The 18,775-nt window shown below is 46.1% G+C and overlaps 1 protein-coding gene across 2 annotated transcripts in view; it reads right to left on the reverse strand.

Moving 5' to 3' along the window:
* The window catches only part of fars2 (phenylalanyl-tRNA synthetase 2, mitochondrial), a 101,707-nt gene that overhangs the window by 34,250 nt on the left and 48,682 nt on the right, over nucleotides 1-18,775 (reverse strand). The window lies entirely within an intron of this gene.

Below are 18,775 nucleotides of genomic sequence, written 5' to 3' on the forward strand. Positions count from 1 at the left end.
ACAACAGACGGTTAACACACCTGCACGCACGTCCTCTACCTGTCAGGTTCAGTCTCCAGTTTCCAGCAGCTGTTCTAATGGAATAAGATATTACTGCTGGAGGTCCAGTTTCAGCCTCGGGCCTCAGCTGCAAAGAAACATAAAGGAAGCTGAATGTTGCTGCTGATGAAAAGAAACGTTTTGATCCAGTGAAAACGAAGCAGCTCCGACTGAAAATCAACTGATTCAGTGACACTGGTTCAGACAGACGCCCTGCAACTCACTGTGTGTGTGTGTGTGTGTGTGTGTGTGTGTGTGTGTGTGTGTGTGTGTGTGTGTGTGTGTCAGCAGGTAGCAGCTGCTGCTGTTACTTCAGTGGACTCCTCTATATTATTCAACACTTCAACTTAACACTGTCAATAAATCTATACAACCTTATCTGAATGCCTCCCACTCACACACACACACACACACACACACACACACACACACACACACACACACACACACACACACACACACACACACACACACAGGGTTATTTTTGGGATCTGTATCGATTGCCCAGGAGGGAAACTCTCCTCGGCTCGGCGCTCGCTCACTCGCTCGCTCGCTCGCTCGCTGTGGCGGCGAGTACGACTCCCTGAAGGAAACCGGTTCGCTGCTCGAGGGCACTGAGGCAGCCATGACCGCTCTGGGTTCGGACCCTGAGGTCACGACCCCTGACACACGTGTGAGATGTTGATGACATGTAGAGAAAGAGTTTTTGAGGCTGGATGATTTTGTGTTAGAGTCAGTCTCTGATCACTGTCAGCGTCAGTGTATTGATTCATTATTGATCATTATTTAACAAATACTTTGACACAGTAGAAGGGAGGGCGGCGTGACGACCTGAAGAGCGCTTTAAAATGTATTATTAAGGACTTGTTTTGTGTGTGATGAGACCACAGCAGCTTCTCGCTGCTCATTCTGATGTTTGTAAATGATCTTCTTATTATAAATCATAGATATGAGTTTTGTCTGTTACTCGGCGTTTCTCATCATCATCATGTGAAGCAGAGACTGAAGAACAAATAATGAACGTCATCTGCTCACGGACAAAAACAACGCTGACTCCAGGTCAGTGCCTTCAGGCGGCGAAGAGAAACCCTTTCAAACTGCATGAAAACCTCAGAGCCGAGAGAGCCTTTCAGAATAAAAGCCCGTCAGTCAGAGCTGGTCACCACCTTCCCTTCGTGTCATCAGTCATTCTCCTGGAGACGCAGCGGAGCTTTTCAAACGCCACATTTCTCATTTCAGAACGAAACAGTTCAGCCGCTGCGAGGCAGGTCGAAGCAAAGGGCAAACGCTCGGCGGAGTCAGGGATTATGGGTAATTCTGAGTATTTCAGCCTGGGACCCAGATAAGAGGGAAGAGGTTCGTCTCCACGGGATGAAGACTAATTGAGACAAACCTGTTTCCTCTCTGATGTGTCGACCCTCCGGAAACCTGGATCCGCAGTTTAGGAAACACGTTCACGTGTCTGGATTTAATCTGAAGATAAGAAAGTTAATCCAGTGAATCTTGCATCAGGATCCTGCATTTGTCAAGTTTCAGGGTTTTTCTTTGTCACGTTTAAGACGATGTTTCAGCTGCTCAGTCATTTAAATATTAAAGACCAGAGACAAACATGTTTCATGTCTGACGCCTCCAGGAATAAACTATAGAAAATAACCATCCAAAGTTTAATTTCACTGCTGAGAAGCAGGAAGGAGGAAGGAATAACCACCAGTTCACTGAGATACCTGCTGTTTCAAAATAAGAGTCTGCAGCCATGCTAGCTGTGACATATTTATCATGTTCACCTGTTGAGTTTAGCATCAAATCATCAACCTCCGAGGCTGAAACATGAAGCTGCAGTTCCTCTAACGACCACTAGAGTCTGGCTCCAACAGTGAGTCAGTCCCCATAGACTCCCATGTTAAAATGAGGAGTCCCTCCTCTTTGACCATTTTTGGATCAGCTGGGAGTTAGGGGGCGGAGTCAGACACTGCCAAGATGGCAACGGTGGAGCAGCTCACTCTGAGCTTCAGAAACCTGTGGGTGACGTCACAGAGGCGACGTCCATCTTTATCTACAGCCTATGTTAGCGTCTTAGCGTGCTAACTTTTGCTTATCTGCAAGTACCGCTGAGGCTGATGGGAATGTCTCCCAACACATTAAAACGTGACCTGATGATGCAGCCAGAGGAAAAAGTCAGAGGGTGACCACGGTCATGAGGGTTCATCCTCTGGGGACCATGAATGTCTGCACCACACTGAGGAAATCCGTCCAATAGCTGCTCAGATGTTTCAGCTGCCACCGGAGGCAAATAATGGGACGACAAAATAAACTAAATAAAAGATCAATAAAAAACCCTGAATGTGGAGTGGAAGGCGTCAGCTCCGTGTGTAGGACCTTCACTAATACTAACACAGACTTTAATCCTGTTTCTTTACAGTCCACGCCTCACATGTGAAGGCTTCAAATCCCTGGGAGCCGCCCCCTCCTCCCCCTCCTCCCCCTCCTCCCCCTCCTGACAGAAGAGGATTTAACAGGTGAAATCAATAGAGGTTCACAGCTTTTAACTGGATTCAGCAGGTCAGTCCATCTCAGGGGAGGAGGGCAGGTAATCAACCTATCAGACGCTGATTAATGCCAGCGAATCACAGTCTGCTGTTTACATTGTGAAAAATGGAGGTTTGGAGTCTAGACTTCGGTCAATGAAACACTTTTTTACCTTTTTATTGGAAACGACAACAAACAAACTAACGTGACTTTACCACAGACTAATTCCTGAAGCTTTTCATCTGGTTTCATTCCAAACCTTAATTTAATCCTCTGAGGTTCCTGAATGGAGTCAACAACAAAAACAACAGGCTGTGCTCCTGCAGGGACACTACCCATCATGCTCCACTGTCGGACAGTTGAAAGGATGGTAATAAATGTAATGATGTCATTTAATAGATTGTTATAGTGTTTATTTTATAATAACCAAACCGACATTAGCGCCAACACAAGCTCAAGAGATGAAATATGGACCTCTGTAGAAACAGTCAGGAAACGTTATAAACTATTATCAAGTCACTGCATATGTACAGTATTATAGTAACCATGGCGACAAAGGTAGGTACGCCACCCTCTTTAGATCTAACGACAGATTTCAGTCAGAGGTGAAATGATGAGTGAAAATGAAAATATTTGCCTCTAAATTGTGGAAAAGAAGTTTCAAGTTGCAGAAAACGGATTAAAATAATGATCAGGTCTCAGTCGGACGTGTTCCAGTCCACCTGTGAGCTCACCTGAACGCCCCGCAGACACAGACAGTGACTTAAAGAAAGGGACCTCAGTACCCAGGTGCAGGTCCTGGTCCTGGTCCTGGTCCAGGACTATCAGACCACAGTGGTTCATAAAACAAAGAGGTTCACATCAGACAGAGAATGAGTGAATCGGGGCTCGGTGGATGACGAGGATGGGTTTTTGGAGCGGAGCTGGTCACACTGAGCGTGAACCGGAGCGCAGATTAGACTCCTGTATTTTCACTCTTCCATAAATCTGCAGGAATAATTAGTGGAGCGCAGCAGCGTCGCAGCCGCAGGCTGTTCTTCAGCTTTCACACTCAGATTCTGGGGTCAGCTCCTGGGTGAGGAGTGGGAGGAGAGGCTCGGGAGGTAATCTGGACATTTTTCTAAATATTTGTGCGTGGGGGCATTCAAATGGCTCTCCACTAAAAGGACAAACACACACACACACACACACACACACACACACACACACACACACACACACACACACACACACACACAGAAAGCAGGAGGGAGGCAGACGCAGAGAGAGCGAGAGGAAGAATTACCTGCTCTGATTGGAAATGCTTCTGCTTATTATGATGATGTGTAACCCGCCTGCCCCCCCCCCCCCCCCCCCATAGGAGTGTGCACGAGTCTACAAAGCGTCTGTGCACGCAAACACATACACACACACGCACACACACTTCTTCTCACTTCTTCCTTTACATCCTGGTCTCGTCAGAACCGGTCCAATCAGCAGCCGGGGAATGTGGTTTCTATGCTAATGAGCGGGGGGTCGAGGGGTCGCCGGAGATGAGGGAACACGCTGGAATAAATCTCCACTTCATGATAACTCACAATCAATCAGATCCCCCTCCTCCCCCTCTTTAAACCCTTCCTCCTCCTTCACCTCCTCGTCCTCGTCACTTCTTTATATTCCCCTCTTTTCTTAACTGCCCTGCTCTCATTTCCTCCTTCATCAGTTTCCCTCACTGTACTCTCCCCACCCTCCTCCCCACCCTCCTCCCCACCCTCCTCCTCCTCCCCCTCCTCCTCCTCCCCCTCCTCCTCCTCCCCCTCCTCCTCCTCCCCCTCCTCCTCCTCCCCCTCCTCCTCCTCCTCCTCCTCCTCCACCTCTTCATTATAACGCTCCCTCTCCCTTTCTAACCTCTTTCTTTCCGGTTTCCATCTTTTTCCATTTTCTTTTTGTGGCTTTTCTCTCATCTCATCTTTTCTCTTCGTCTCATCCTCCAGGTTGAATTTCATCAACAGAAACTATGACTCAGGCCTCGGTGATAAACCAGTGACATCACCGGTGACATCACCGGTGTTACAGGTCACGCCGCACGTCGACTCAGTACCTGTAGAGAGCGGTGGGGCGATCTGACCATCTTAACTACTGCACTGTGCTGTACTGTCAGACGAACCATCATTAGCTTTTAAATATGTCAGTTTGAATATTTCATTTTAAAAGTTGACGAGCCCGTTAGCAGTTAACAGCTAGCCCGCTAACCGCCGCCGGAGACAGCAGCTCTTGTTCCTCGGGGAGTTCAGCGTAGCGGCGCATGAGCCAGAGACAGGAACCTCCATCACCAGCTGCAGTCCAAGAGGGTGGAGTTACAGTGTGTCGGCGGGACGACAACGAAACAGGAAGCGGGATGAATTTTCAAATCAAAACGCTTACTTATATAACACCTCACGAATCCTCCATATGAACTGAACAAAAAGTGTGAGTGGATGTGAGACAGTTTGTAAACGGAGGACAGCGCTGTGAAGAGAAGTGGCGAGCAGAGAAAAACATCTGAAAGACACATCAGCGGAAAGATACGAACCACAACTTCCGGTCAGGACTTTCACAATAAAAGAAACAGGATGCATATCGTTATTTCAGATTGTGGATTATGATTCTGCTCAAACAGAATATCATGTTGTCACAGCAACCGTAACTACGAAAAAAATATTAACTAACGACAAAAACAAAAACAAAAACAAAAACAAAATCTTTGAAATTTTGGTACTTTTTTTTTTTTGTCAACTCCAGGTGTCGTACTTTAACAAACTCGTCCCAGAGATCTAATCAGATCGACTCGATATTCAGTCAGGACAATCTGAAGACCTTTGCGATGCTAATTTGCGAAGCTTTTTAAGTTCTGTTTAACGGCGTGTCCGTGGCGGTGTGGAGAATTTCGATGACTCACCATGAAAGAGGAAGTTGTTGTAACTCAAGTAAACATTTTCCAACCTGCCCCTTGACTCGAGTGATAAGAGACGCCGCCCGAAGGATGAGCTCACGGGTTCGAGGGGATTCATTAACTGTATCTGTATCTGACTGTTCAAACGTTCAGATACTGGATCAGTTCTGTCCTGGAGATCCAGCATCAGCTGATCTGATATTAATCTACATTTTCTCCAGAGTGTGAAGAGTCTGATCTTCCCTCTTCGTACTCCTCCTCTCCATCTTCACACTTTTTTCTCCTTGGTGTTTTTTCATGTTGTGAAACGTTCTTTAATCCTCTCCTCTTTTATTTTGTCGTCGTCCTCCCCCCTGTCTGCTCTCAGTTCCTCCCTGATACATCATTTTTCGTCTGTTTCTCTTTCTCCTCCTCTCCCCTCATCTGTCTCCATCCCTCCTAATTATATTTGCCATGAATATATTTATGACTGCATTATTAGAGACTGTGCGGTGGCGGTTGTGGTTTTAAGCTGCGGGATCGTGATTAAGTGCAATGATTACACAGGCGCCGCGACAGAAAACACCGCTTGTAATTAGTCAGAGAGACTTACAGGTTTCTGCTCATGGAAATGGAGTTTTTAATCTGAGTTCGAATATAATTTAAAACCCAATAAATGAGTGTAAAGTAAAAGTAAATGAAGATGGAGGTCAGTGAGACCGGGAGGATTTCTTCACATCATGGAGAACATTTAAATTTACTGATGCCTTGTCCCGCCACGTAAGTGTCCTTCTTTAAAGGCCCTGCCAAAGAAAGCTGGAAGAAGGAGCCGAGGTTAATGAGCCACATCTCACAGCTGAAATAAAATCTCTGCAAATGGCCTCCGACAGTTAAATGGCTGTGCAGTGAGAAAATCCACTGACTTGACAAATGTAAAGTTCAGTACACTTGCACTGTCAAGACAGGCAAACCAGGCTAATGTTTGGGGCCCCCCAAGGAGAAAAGGGCCCCCCAATGGCTCCTAATATTAAACCTCCCATCAAGGCACTACACAGTTCACCGCTGCTGCTCCAAAACCTCCTACTCTGGGGTTGTGCTTTATTTTGAAAATACTGAGGCGTTTGTAAATGATGAGGTCACACCCACGGCCTCTCCTGATTGGCTCTGATCAGCCTGGACTACCAGTGGTGAATAAAACATGATGATGAATGACAGTGTTACTGACCTTGTTGTCTTTGCAGCTGTTGTTCACTTACATTCTCTGTTTTAATGCTACAGCTGCAGAGGAGACAATCTACTTCCTGTTTACACCGGCTCGCACATGCTCAGTGTCCATAACTGGTCAGGTGTGTGTGTGTGTGTGTTTTCAGGTGTGTTAGTGTGGACGGAGAACGTTTTAAAACTGACCATATACTGTCCTAGGTGTCATAATAAAGAAAGTTCTGACACATTAATAAAACTAAAATGCAACAGTTTAAAAGTTTCAGAGCTACAGATTTTTCTTTCTCAAGAAATATGAGAGAATTCAGATGATAAATCGCTTTAATTACTCATCATTAGTCATGTCGGTGTTGAACTTGTCATTACGTCAGGTTACAGCTGATCTACAACCTGACGGCTTGGACCAGTCTATGAACTAGACGTCACAGGTTGCAGGACTGGTTTATATACTGGAGCTTTGGGGTGGAGGACAGGTTTATAAGCTGAAGATCTGTGGGAGCGCGACACCTCTGTGAACCGGAGATTTAGGAGCTCGAGACTGGTCCACAAATTTGAGGCTTTAACTGTGGGACAGGTCTATAAACTGGAGGTTTAAGGGCACAGGACAGTTCTTTAATCTGGAGAGTTAGTTGCAGGTTTGGGTGTAAACCTGGTGCGGCGGCTGCAGGTGTTTGAACTCGCTGGGAGAGTGTATTCATCAGGGTTTGGAGTGTCAGAGTGAGAAGTCTTTCCCTTTCTCTGCATCAGATCTGAGGATCTTCAGCCCGTCTGGATCCTCTGCTGGTGCTCATCATCCAGAGCTGCCGGCAGATGAACTGACACCGAGGCTAATGAAGAGCTCTGACGCATCAAACACTGACGTACAGGCGGCCAAGTAGAAAGGCGGGAAAGACACCTGACTGATGCTCAAGAGTGTGTGTGTGTGTGTGTGTGTGTGTGTGTGTGCAGAGCATCATTGAACTGAGCTGCAGTGTGGCACAGACATCAGCCAAAACAGATTGCACCACACAAAGTGAGGATAGATGGCCTGAGAGAAAACATCATTGTGTGTGTGTGTGTGTGTGTGTGTGTGTGTGTGTGTGTTTATGTGTGTGTGAGTGTATAGGATGAGACAACCCCCTGCCTTCCCTCTTTTTACTTACTCACACGTAGCTCTGCAATGCCAGGCCCCCTCCCTCAGCCAATCAGGGAGCTCAGGGTGGCTGTGTGTGTGTGTGTGTGTGTGTGTGTGTGTGTGTGTGTGTAGTATCGATGACATCACTGTTTAGTGGTCACATGACATGTGACGGCAGCAGGGATGTGTCTGTGTGGGTAACGTGGCGTCTGTATGCAGACTGATGCGTTCAGGGAATCATGGTAAAGCAGAAACACACAGAGAATAAAACATGAACACGTCAATGTAAAGTAACAACATACGATCAGAGCGACGAGCTTTGGTTCTTTAAAGATCGATCTCTCTCTCTCTCTCTCTCTCTGTCAGACTCACAGAAAACTGGACCGGACCAGAACTGAAACAGCAGCTTCATGTATGTGACCCGTGTTGTTCTGTGTGTCTCTGTTACTATTTGTCACTCTGGTTCTGATTCACCCTCATTCTTCATTCAGCTCATATCCTCCCTCCCCCGTCTTCCACATTCGATCACTCGCTCCCCCTCCACTTTCAATTACACTTTCTGTCCTTCTCTCCCTCTATCAGTTTTTCTTTTCCACACCTCCCCTCTTCCATCACTCATTTACATCTTTCACCTCTGCGCTCACATTTTTCAAGTCTTTTTTTTTGTCGCTCTTTCCCTCCCTCCCCTCGTTCCCATTCATCTCCTTTCCTCCTCCTCCCATCGCTCACCCCTCTTTCTCACCTCAGCCCTCTCTAATCCCTTCATTTTCAATCTCTCCTCTTCTTCCTGCTCTCTCCATCACTGTTTCCTCCTCCTACTCTCTTCACCTGAACTCGGCTCATTCCTCCTTCTCACCCAATCCATTTTTTCTCTCCTCGTTTCCACCATCGCTCCTTTTGTCTCTTTTAATTCTGCTTGCACTCGTTCACCCTAGCGCTCCGCTTCACAATGCAGTCCATCACTCTCCTCCGTCATCCCTCTATCCACTTATCCTCTTAACCTGGCGAACACATTAACCCAGCCTGTCTTCCCTTCTTCAGTCGTCCTCTCCTTCTCTTTGTGTCTTCTGTTCACAAAGACCCACCTGATGTTCTTTCAGCCCTTCAGCTTGTATTGATCTGATCTATCTGGGTGTTAATCCCACCATCCCTGGGGTGCAGGGTTAGGGTTGGCATCTCACCACTAAACTAGTACCAGTATAACATCAGTATAATGAGTGTGAGGAGATCCGGTAGTGTAAGTGTTAGTTAGACATGTTAGGGTGTTGGAGATAGAGAGGGACGGTCCTCTGACAGACTTCAGCAGCTTGTTCCACCATCAGGACTGAGACCGGATGGAGAGGACAGACGACGTTCCTCGGAGGAACACAGCGGCTGAGAAAGGAGCATAAAGCCGAATGATTGAGTTCAAGTAGATGCTGCAGACCCAGCAGTGGCTTGAATCTGATTCAGGCGGACGTGGGAAGCCAGTGTAGGTTGATGACCTTTTGGGCTGATTGAAGTCCAGACGGGCAGCAGGATCATCTGTGCACAAAGAGCTGACGTTGTACAGAGCAAAGAGACTCGACCAGGAGACGATGCAACATGGTCAGAGAGGGAGAGCTGGTCATCAAACACGACACCCAGGTTTAGTGCGACCTTGGTTTGGATAAGGGATGAAGATGAAGAGGTGGTTTTGATCTAGATATCGTGAGGAAGAGACTGAGCCGGATCGACTAAGAGCTCAGTCAGAGAGAGGTTTAGTTGTAGGAGGCGTTCCTTCATCCACGTGGATCCGTCAGAGACAGTGGGGTCGTCCGGTGGGAACGACGGGTAAAGCTGGGTGTCGTCTGCATAGCGGTGACTTGAGAAGGTGGTCGTGAACTCACGTCACGGTGAATGAAGTGTGCTCTGAGATGCACAGCTTTTCAAACTGGCTTCTGACTGACGTGTGATCTTATGTCTCCTGGACTCGATTTATCTGACTTTACTTTCCGATGTATTCATTTTATCTCCCTTTGTAACTCTGTTAAGAAAAGTGCCGTACGAATAAAGTTATTAGTATTGATGCCTCATTGTGTTCTGTCAAGAAACTACAAGTTAAAAGAGCAGTGAAGAAACAGAAACAACACATTTCAACAAAACAGAAAAACAAGGCTGTAATATAAATTTTTCTCTGAGGCGTCATGTTTTTCGTGATTTGAATCAACTTTATTTAAATGTAGTTCTGACTTTCTGTGCAGCTGCATTACAGATGTATCTACATATACTTTATATAAAGGGCTCAGATTGGGACGGGGCATCACTGACAATTACGTTTCTAGATTTCAGATTAATACATCCTGTGAGGACAAGTCCACAAATGTTCTGTGTCCAGTACCTGACTACATTTCAAAATAAAAGCCTCCCTACACTCGTGTGAAGTCGGACCGCAGAGCTGGTCCCTCCATCAGTCCCAGTTTCAGACAGCTGCTGCATTGGACCAGTTAGAGGAACAAGTTGGTACGAAGCCCTCGGAGGCTCATCCTTTCACCTCGCCACATCTCACAGCCACACACTCATCCGTCACCATTAGCAGTGCTAAATGGACTATTGGCAGCCTCCACCAGTCTCCCAACACTATGATTTATAGATGGACACTCTCGCTGGCAGCTCGTGAGGAGGGAAAATATGACTGCAATGCAACATGGGAGTCAAACAGGCAGAAAAAAGGGGGAAATAGACGTTCGCTTGTTCAACGTTTAAACTCAAAATGAGAATCTGCTGCAGAACTGAAGCCACTTCCTCTCTGGTGTTTCCATGACTATCTACAGCCGAAGAAAAGGTCACCTCAGGAGCGTGAATCAGGACCGAGAATTATACGTTTTATTAAACTACAATGCACAAAGAGAAGAAAAATTACAGCCATAAAAACCTGACAGACGGAGGTTTGCTGCAAACAGGGTTTTAAAAAAGACGACCTACAAAACATCCAGAGGAAAAAGTCTGATGACTTTATATTACTGATCTCCAAAGGTCAATTTTTCATGAGCAAAGAAAAACTGTTTTCAGCACATTTTATATCTGATGGGTTTAAAAATGGTCTGGAAGAACGAGGACACCTGAAACCTTCAGAGATCACCTGATTATACTGGTCAAATTAAACTGAGCGACTCTGGATCCTGAATGTTTCACTAGAACTGAACGATTCACAGAGTTTTTGATGATGATTAAATTCTTTAAACTCACAGTTAAACTCCTGGTTTCTGACCTGAGTTTCATTTCCTCAGTAACGTTTTCACTCTGTTCATTTTGTCCCTGTTGATCCATCCGATCAAACACCGCTATAACCAATCCGGCTTTAGACTGAGGTAGGACCGCCCACCTCATTAACATACAGACACAAATAAATAAATGAGGAAATAAAGATGTAAATGCATAAATAAATAAATGAATAAATACAGAAATAACATATTTTCATTAACAAAACGTATTTATTTATTTATACTTAAGTCATTTTTTGTCCTTCATGGATCTTTGTTGTATTTTATTTTTCTCTTCACTCTTTATTTGCTGAGTGGTTTTATTCTATCTTAAATCTCAATCTATCCAAAAGGTCCATTTAGCGGGTGTTCTGGAGCTTTTGGTTTGCTCACATGACCTTCATCGGCAGATGCAGCTTTGCTTCCGAGGTCAAAATGAATTTCAGAGTCACTTTAAAGCAGAAATTGATCTTTAACAAAACCTTAAACTGCTCATGAAATAAATCCTCGACGACTGGGCGTGCTCCATTCACTGATGAAGATCATGTGAAACGACTGAAAGCCCCAGGACACCTACTGAATGGACCTTGTGGTGAGACTGTTTCTCTAATGTTGTTAAAGTTAATTTTTCTGAATGAATTTCATTTTAGCGGTCGTGGCTACATAAATGCTAAATGGACTGTTTTCTACAGAGCGGTGGAGGTGGAGCGTTCGGTGTTTGGCTCAAGGGCACGTCAGCCTCCGACGTCATGTGACTCTTTTCTTCTTCTGCGTCTGTGTGCAGAACTTCTCCGAACAAAGTTACAGAGTGCTGATTGTGGCGATGGTGACGGGTGAAATCTCATTTCGTGCGCCCGCCTCAGTCATTGTCACTCCGGATGCGAGCGCCGCCACCGCCGCCGTGTCTGAAATCTCAAACATGAACTCTCCCCGCGGTGAGAGCGCCGCTTTGAATCGGCCTCCAGTAATGAATATGGATTATGGAAACAATATGTGCTGAAACAGTCTGCGGCGGCCGCCTGTTATTGAGCCTCGCTCCTGAATTAGTAATGAGGGTGACATAAATTATGCAGAGTGATTAGTAACCAGGCAACGCGAGGGATTACGTCGCGGTTTACAGATCAATATGGTGGAGGTGTGTGTGTGTGTGTGTGTGTGTGTGTATGTGTGTGTGTGTGTGGGGGGGGGGTCAGAGGGTCAGAGTGTGTGTGTTGAATGTAGTTTCTGATGTGGTGTGTTAAACGGACGTCAGTGTGAGAGTCACGATCCAGATGTTTGTAGTAACGTTATATCTTTAGTTTTTAACATTAATCGCTGGTTTTTATTTCATCTTTCATTCCTAGTGTTTATTTTATTTTAGGTTTTTATTGTTGTAAATTTTAATCTTTCTTTCTGTGTGTGTGTGTGTGTGTGTGTGTGTGTGTGTGTGTGTGTGTGTGTGAAGCCCTGGGCAACATGTTTGTATGACAGATGTTCTATAAACTAGAATCACCGCCTCACAGTTGTAAACCTCCGCCACACAGACTAGTCCCAGTGGAACATTTGTGCCAAATGTGAAGGAGTTCCCTTAAAGGTCACCGTGACCTTGACCTTTGACCTTTGACCACCAAAATCTAACTCGTTCACCCTTGAGTCCTGGTGAATGTTTGTGCCACATTTGAAGACGTTCTGTCGTCACTGAGACGGACGAACAACCTGAAAACAATATGCCTCCAGCTCTGACTGTCGTCGTCATGGAGACGACATCATCATCATCATCATCATCATCAGCTGACGTCGCTCCTTAGTCATACGTCAGAGCATCAAATCAAAACATCCTCACTTCCTGTTATTCTGAAATTCTCTCTTCATCCTGTCTGAGAGCGTGCACACACACACACACACACACACACACTCTCTCACACCCACACACACACACACACACACACACACACACAAACACACCTCTTTGTATTCTCTACCACACTATAAATTAAACACACACATAAACGACGCAGCTTCCCGTTCATATCAACGAGTGAATGTCTGTAACACACTCTCTCACAGGTGTGTGTGTGTGTGTGTGTGTGTGTGTGTGGTGTGTGTGTGTGTGTGTGTGTGTCTGTGTGTGTGTGTGTCGCCGCACCAATCAGCTGTGCTGCAGAGATCAGGCTGTAATTACGGGCGGATTACTGGGAAATGTCCGGGCTTTGGCGAGGTTAGGTGGCGGAGCTGTTCACACAGCTTAGCGGCCTGATCCTCTGTTTAGTGGAGGTTAAGACACTTCGTCATCCACACGGCGATAATCAACAGTCCCCGAACACGAGGCCAGATTAGAACGAGGCTAATGAGAGCGGCGGAGGCGGCGAGGGTTAGACAAAGACAGGAAGTGTGAAGACGGAGGAATTACCTGGATTAATGTGGCGGAATATGAAGAGAGAGGAGCGAGTTCTGTCGACGGGAGAACATTTAATCTCTGGTTATCTCGGGATAATGTGAAAACAAAAGCAGCTATTAGCAGCTAGCATTAGCCGACCTGCTCCCACGACCTGAACACCTGAACTGAGTCCAGCTCCTCTCACCTGAGAACAGACCTTCATTTCATTTCATTTCATTTCCGTCACCTCACCTGGCAGGTGGAACTGAAGATAAATCAGAGGGTGAAACAAAAGGCAATGACTCGACAGTAAAACACAACGCAGAGTGTGAGTCATCATCGTGGTCCTCTGCGATGCTTCCTGTCTGTACATTAACGTTTTCATACCGTGTTCCCCCTCAGCGAGTTCCCGCCTCTGCACGTCACCTGATCCTGCACCTGCCGACGCCACCTGGCCTTAATCCCCCCACCGGTCCTGACTCTACAGTCTCTTTCCTCAGATCTCTGCCACACTGTCACTGTGCTGTACCTGCCTTCACTTCCTGTTTAACCTGTCTGTCATTATTGATTAGAAATCACCTGCTGATCATCATTTACCTTTTCTACCAAACTTTATCCTACAAACTGGACTGAGGTTGAACTCCTCCGGGTCTGACAGTCCGCTTTGTCTCCGGGTCTCGACGACCAGCTGCACAAAACACCTTCATTCTTCTCCTTTAGGTTTCCTTAAAATACGCAAGTATTTAAGGTTTTCTCCTGATCTTAGTCTTATAGTTAGTGCAAAATCAATTCCTTGTTGTTGACGATCCATCAGGTTCACCCCCCCCCCCCCCACCCCCACCCACCCCCACCCCCCCCCGTTCAGTGTTTTTCATTAAACTCGGGTCCATACGGGGATAAACTGGATAATGAGACATGAGAACATCACCAGCAGAAGGAGGGAAATCCCCTCAACTGCAACACACCTCCACAAACACCACAGTGTGTGTGTGTGTGTGTGTGTGTGTGTGTGTGTGTGTGTGTGTGTGTGTGTGTGTGTGTGTGTGTGTCTGGCAGATCTAAATGTCTGTCTGCCTCTCCATCTGTCTGCCTCCACCACAGTTGGGAGATGTTGGGCTCAAACCGTTTTCCCTCCTCACAGCGAGGACACACACTTCACACGGATCCTCCCCTCTTCTCTTTAACGCAACACAACCGAACACACACACACACACACACACACACACACTTCACATTCAAAGTGTCTGAACAGAAGCTACTTGTCGTTAGCTCAGAGCTGCTCCCATCAATACTTTCATATTAACAAAGATCAATCAAAATAACTATCAATATTATAACAATTACAAAAGCCGTCAGTTGTTTTGTCACAGCAGCAGTGTGTGTACTATGCTATGCTATGCTATGCTATGCTATGCTATCTTACGTCACCCATTTTGTCTTTTTCTTGCCTCATTAAAATACATAAATGAATAAATAAATAAATGAATAAATAAAGGACACATTTAAAGGATTAAAGATGTCGGAGGGAAAAAAAACAAAAAAACAAAACGAAGCAACAAAACCAGAGACCAGCTGGTGAGGGACGTGGAGCAGGTGGAGACCAAAGCCGGAGCTAAAAGAGCGGGAACACTGGACTCAAACACTCCTGCAGGAACATGGTGTTGTTTGCTCAGATATCAGTCATCAATAATAAAAATCAATTCACACAGGTTTATGTGTTCAGTGATTTCAGTGACAGTCTCTCTGATAAAGCTTATAGTCAGAGCTCAGGTGAACTTTGAACCCTCCCTCAGTGATGCTGCTAAAGGCCTAGACTGCTGGGGCAACTCCCATGATGCACTGAGCTCTCTCTCTCTCTCTCTCTCTGGCCTCGTTCTGCAGCTGTGTGTGTGTGTGTGTGTGTGTGTGTGTTCAGGTACACTTTTGCATGTGGGTCACCTGAGTTCAGAACATGATGCACAATCAATCGCTGTGATTAGAAAACAGACTTGAAGCCTGAGAACACCAGAGAACCTTTAACAGTCACAGCCCCTTGTTTTCCCTCCCTGTTCCAGTGACACTTCACCCCCCCCCCCCCGGCGTGGAGACGTTTAATGGCGTCAGACGTGATTAATCACCACAGAGAGGTGAGCTGCTTCCACGCACCGACTCTACCTGAGCGCTCGCTAACGACAGAAGAGCCACAGCCACTAACACCTTAATGAAGACGTCCACATGTTAATTAGACTGACACGCCTGAGCACAGGGTGTGTGTGTGTGTGTGTGTGTGTGTCTCTGAGGACTCACTGCAGCTGATGGAGGAAAAATACTTCAGTCGTTCTCTCCCTCACACACACACACACACACACACACACACACACACACAGCTGTATCAAAGTCACAGTTTACTGGGGTCTTTAGATCTGAGTCCAGTTCGGTGGACTGGAGGTGGGAGGAGCATGTGACGGCCACATAAACCACATGACCATGAGCTTCTCCAGTGGACTGGAGTTCATCGTATCTGCCTGAGCTCTGGTGCCAAATAGATAAACACGAGCAGCATCTTCCTCCGGTATATAAATATACATAAAGGCAGAGAGGCAGAGAGTCAGAGAGGCAGAGAGGCCGAGAGGCAGAGAGGCAGAGAGTCAGAGAGGCAGAGAGGCAGAGAGGCCGAGAGGCCGAGAGGCCGAGAGTCAGAGAGGCCGAGAGGCCGAGAGTCAGAGAGGCAGAGAGGCCGAGAGGCAGAGAGTCAGAGAGTCAGAGAGGCAGAGAGGCAGAGAGGCCGAGAGGCAGAGAGTCAGAGAGGCAGAGAGGCCGAGAGGCCGAGAGTCAGAGAGGCCGAGAGTCAGAGAGGCAGAGAGGCCGAGAGGCAGAGAGTCAGAGAGTCAGAGAGGCAGAGAGGCAGAGAGGCCGAGAGGCAGAGAGGCAGAGAGACAGAGAAGCAGAGAAGCAGAGAATCAGTGAGGCCAAGAAGCAGAGAAGCAGAGAGTCAGAGAGGCCGAGAGGCAGAGAGGCAGGGAGTCAGAGAGGCCGAGAGGCAGAGAGGCAGAGAGGCCGAGAGGCAGAGAGGCAGAGAGACAGAGAAGCAGAGAAGCAGTGAGGCAGAGAGGCAGAGAGGCAGAGAGTCAGAGAGGCAGAGAGTCAGAGAGTCAGAGAGGCAGAGAGGCAGAGAGTCAGAGAGTCAGAGAGGCAGAGAGGCAGAGAGTCAGAGAGGCAGAGAGTCAGAGAGGCCGAGGGGCAGAGAGGCAGAGAGTCAGAGAGGCAGAGAGGCAGAGAGGCAGAGAGTCAGAGAGGCCGAGGGGCAGAGAGGCAGAGAGTCAGAGAGGCAGAGAGTCAGAGAGGCAGAGAGTCAGAGAGGCCGAGGGGCAGAGAGGCAGAGAAGCAGTGAGGCAGAGAGGCCGAGGGGCAGAGAGGCAGAGAGGCAGGGAGTCAGAGAGGCACAGAGGCAAAGCTGCGTCTCCTCCAGAAAACAACCAGATCACAGGGACTGTGGGACTGAACGTCAGGAGCTGCCTCCGTTTATCATCTGTCACACTGAGATCTGCTGTTTTCTCTCTCACTGACAAACGTCTGACAGTCTGAGCTGATATTTCACTGGTTACTCAGTCGGTCTCTGTGGTCTGATCTCTTCTCTTCTACTTTACATTTATTCTAATGTTTCCATCCTGCATCATCTACGTGGGAAACCTGCTGCCGCCTGCCAGACAGAAGCCGGGGCACAAACCTCCATATGCCACCTGATGTAAATCTATGAGACATTTAAAGTCATGACAAAGTGTTTCTTGTTGGTGACAGCTGATGATCGATATCATGTTACAGCTGATCTGATTCACTGACCCCCCCCCCCCCCCCCCGCCTGCTGTGTCCCACATGGACGTCATTATTACTAATTGATCCAGTCTGTTGTTTGTTGCACGTCGTGTATGTGAAGTGACACTGTCACTGATGACATCATCACCTCCAGCAGCTGGGTCTCTACTTCCTGGTTTAGACGACTGTTCTTCCTTCCAGTCAGTTTGTATTTCAACATTTTTAACATTCCTTGGACTGAATTGTTTATTGATTAATGACAAAACTTATTGGCAGATTAACTGATGATGAAAATAATTACAGTAGCAACTACGACCGACAATTTAAAGGTCCCAGATCGTATAAATAATGTCCCAGTGTCCTAAGAATTATCTGATAATTATGTGTTAATTACAAGGAGTTTTCCATGAAGGTTTACGCAATTCTAATTATAAGATAAATGGGGAAAGTGATTTTATTCGTCTTTCTAGAAAATTCAGATTTTGGCGTCTGTTTATGAACTATTTTTCTTTTAGCCACATAATTATAGTTTTTCTTAAAAACTCAAATATAATGAGCAGACACTTATAAATACAGCAACTAACACTTTGTCTGTTTCCCTTATAATTAGTGGGTTTTTTTTAAAAATTATATCTGATAATTAAAAGCCAAATAACAGAACATTTTTTTAGGATATTATGTGAAAAGTTTTCAGGAAATTAGAAGGAAAGTACAAGACACCTGAAATAAAGTGTCACCGTGTGTGTTCATGGTGTTGAAGGAACATGTTGATCAGTCCAACGCTGATGTGTTTTAACAGTTTTTAGAAAAAAAGGAAGAAGATAAATCAGGTTGTAAATACAATACTTGTTAGTAGGAGGAAAAACAGAATATCAATAGACTTTTTCTTTAAATGTTAAAGCTCCCTCCAGTGTAAAGGTCTGTGTCCATGTGTAGTGTGATTATAGATCAGCTCTAGCTTCTATATTAATACTGTGAAAGTATCAAAGCCTCAGTCCACAGAGAAATGCACACAGCCTGTATTCAGAAACTGAGCCTTAAAACCAGCCGTCAGGACTTCTGGAACTTTGTGATGTCACAACAAAGCAGTCACCAAGCCCCGCCCACCTGGACCCACCATCCAAACCTTTACAGGATTTGGTTTCTCACCGACCTGTTGTTACTAGAGCTCCAGAGAGAAGCCTGAGAGAGGAGATGTAAAACTACACTGAGATGGTTTTTATATCTTCTGATGGATCAACACTTAACACACAAAATAAAAGACAGAAGAAGAAGAAAATATGGAGCTTTAACACAGAGATGGTTGAAAAAATGAAATGATTTAAGTCTTGAAAATAAGAAAGAGAAGCACAGTTACAAACAAATTGTTTTTCAGGCTGAAAAGTCCTGACGCTGCTCTGATGAAATGCTTTGAATGAAAAACGACCCGAGGGAAACATGAAAACTAAATCCACACAGACCAGTTTTAATAAAATAAAAAAGAGATTTGAAATGAAAAAGTGATGTCACACCAGGTGTTTTGTGTCGGACAGGTGTGTGTGCTGCTCGCTGCTTCATCAGTCTGTGTTTAAAACGTCAGGAGAGGAACTCTGAGGGTCTGTGGGAGTTTCCCCAAC

Source organism: Seriola aureovittata, chromosome 20 (assembly GCF_021018895.1).
Source record: "Seriola aureovittata isolate HTS-2021-v1 ecotype China chromosome 20, ASM2101889v1, whole genome shotgun sequence".
Lineage (NCBI taxonomy): Eukaryota > Metazoa > Chordata > Actinopteri > Carangiformes > Carangidae > Seriola > Seriola aureovittata.